Source organism: Echinops telfairi, unplaced genomic scaffold (assembly GCF_000313985.2).
Source record: "Echinops telfairi isolate 266 unplaced genomic scaffold, ASM31398v2 ScPeMD7_3;HRSCAF=10, whole genome shotgun sequence".
Lineage (NCBI taxonomy): Eukaryota > Metazoa > Chordata > Mammalia > Afrosoricida > Tenrecidae > Echinops > Echinops telfairi.
The window spans coordinates 55,940,358-55,943,252 of NW_022103899.1; positions in this window are offsets into that span (position 1 = coordinate 55,940,358).

Below are 2,895 nucleotides of genomic sequence, written 5' to 3' on the forward strand. Positions count from 1 at the left end.
TAAGTCAAAAAGTATTGCCACGGAGGGTCCAGTTCATCCATGCTGGGTGGATTCCAAACAGATTGTGTTTCAACACAGCTCTGTAATCAGTGGATGATGGGAGGCAAGTTCTTCCAGGAGTTGTGGGTGGATGTGGGTGTTGACAGCCCACTCTGTCTCCTTTGAGGAGAAACAATAGGAAAGATCATTTTAAAATACATCTCGCGATGAATAGAATCAGCTGGTAGAAACGTGTTAAATCCCAGACACTATCATTTCAGTCCTCCCTGTGCACCTGTGTTAACTGGTGAGCTCTGAAGGAGCTTTAAGGATCCCTGATGGTAAGTAGTGAAAGTGCTCTCCTACTAACCAAGAGTAGTGATTCAAATGCACCAAGTGCTCCATGGGAGAGAGATGAGACAGTGTACTTCCATAAAGATTATAGCCTTGGAGACTATCCAGGGCACTACTACTCTGTCTTGTAATGTCACTAACAGTCAGCATTTTAAGAGAGCCTCAATTGACCCATTACTGCAATATATTGGCATGTATAACACAACATTTTCCCTTTTATTTTTTTAATCAATTTATTGGGGCTCATACAATTCATCACAATACATAGATCAATTGTATAAAACACACTATACATTTGTTGCCCTCATTATTCCCAAAATTCGCTTGCCTCTTGGGTTCCTGGAATCAGCTCATTTTCCTTTTTTTCCCCCCTCCCCTTCCCTTCCAGTGTTCTCCCCAGGAGAACACTTCTCTAAGTGTCCTTGCAGTGCCTTCCCAAAAGAAGGTCCGATCCAGGCAAGGCCTTCCAAGGGGATCTGTTGGGCCATTTAAAGCATAGAGGTCAGCTCAGAAGGTGATGGCAACTATTCCGGGGGAATCCCCACAAGCTTATCTTAATGGATTTTTTTTTAAGGACATAAGATGATTATGGGGGGGGTGTTGAGGGGGGACACGCATTATGAAGAAATGTTAAAGTCATGGAAAGCTGTATTGCGATGAAAAAGACAGGAAGGTTGTGCTGAGACATCTTTTCTCCATCATAGCAATGCATCCACTCATCCTTCCAAGATAGCAAGGGCTTCCCTAGAGAATGTCATTGGGAGCCCCTTACCCTGTCTACCCTCCAGCTCCAATAGCATCCCTCCGGATGTCATTTGTTCCCCCAAACTTAAAACATTGAAACAATCCACAAGTTGAGTCGCTTGAAGATGCCAAAACTGCTTTCCTAGTATGGTGTAGGTGGAAGAACTCAGAATTTGGGGGGAAAGAGTAAGAGAAATGGAAACATTGCCTTCCAACGTCAATAGACTTCGATGGAGGATACATTGAGAAACCATAGCTTTCCATGTTGGCATCTTTCTTGAATCAATGTTTCTATGATTGTGTGTGTGTGTGTGTATACACACACACACATATATATATATATAACCTGACACTGTAATAAAGCCAAGAAATCCCCTGACTAAGGTGTGTCTGACCCAAGCCATAGTCCTTTTCATGACCTCATCCACAAACAAGAGTTGGATGGTCGAAAAGAAGATCAAAGGACAATCCATGTGTTCAGATTGTGGTGTTGGTGAAGAAGACCGAATATACTGTAGATTGTCCATCAAAAGAATGAAGAAAATTAGTCTTAGAAGAAATACAATCAGAATGCTCCTTAGAAATAAGGGTTCCAAGACTTTGACTCAGTTACTTGGGACTCAACATCAGGAAGCAACACACACACACACACACACACACACACACCTTATGTTTGGGAAAAGAAGGAGCCCTGGTGGTGTGGCAGTTACCTGTTGGACTGCTAACTTTAAGGCTCAGTTGTAGAAACACGAGGCTTTCTACTCCTGCAAAAGTTGGTCTTAGACACCTACATAGGGTTGCTATGAGTCAGATCAACTACATGACATTGCATTGTTTGTTTTGGCAGAGGGTTAGTTTAGTAAAGTAAAGGGTCAGTAAAAACAAGGGACAGCGTCATCGAGACATTACCCACCATTTGGATGATAAAGATGGAGCCAAAAACTTAAAAGAACTCACTATCATAAAGCGGATGCTGGCTCAGAAGAACCTCCTAGTACAGGCCAGAACTGCCACTATGCATTTCTGAGGCTAGCTCTTTACAGGAATAGAAAGGTCTGCCTTTCTCCCACAGAGTGGCTGGTGGTTTCAAACTGTTGACCCTGTGGTTAACAGCTCAGATCCTAACCACTATGCCACCAGAGGTCCTAAGGATGGCACAGGAACAGGCAATGTTTCATTCTGCCATACTTAAGGTCCCCATGAGTTGGGGTCACCCAATGGCAGCTGACAACAACTAGCTATATGATGAGTCCCATGTGCTAGGGCAGCTCCTCTGTCTTCAAAAGTCTTAGTCCGCTGAGGAGGAGAGACAGGAAAGATGAGCTAGAGGGTGTGACAGCTGAAAAGGGACGAAGGGATGTGCTTGGCAGCCGGGGATCCAGACAAGGTGGAAAGGATGTGGGACTATCAAGCATGATTATATGAAAGAACCTCCTGACACTTCCCTAGGAAGACTCCAACCACAGTTCTCCCAAAACCAAATTCCTTGCCACCGAGTCAATTCAGACTCATTGTGACCCTACAGGGTAGGGGAGAACTGTCCCTGGGGGTTCTGAGACTGTAACTTTTTATAGCGTAGAAAGCCTTGGCCTTCTCCCAGGGACTGGCCAGTGGTTTCAAACTACTGACCTTGTAGTTAGCAGCCCAACACATAATCACTACACAAGCAACTCCTATCTACTTCAGCCAAGGGAAATAGTGAAACTGTCAAGGAGGTTTGTACAGAGATAGCTATTAGCATTTTATGGATAATGGCAAAAAGTCTTAAGTCCCTTGAATACCCAACAGTAAACACAAGATTAAAAATACAGAGAGTAG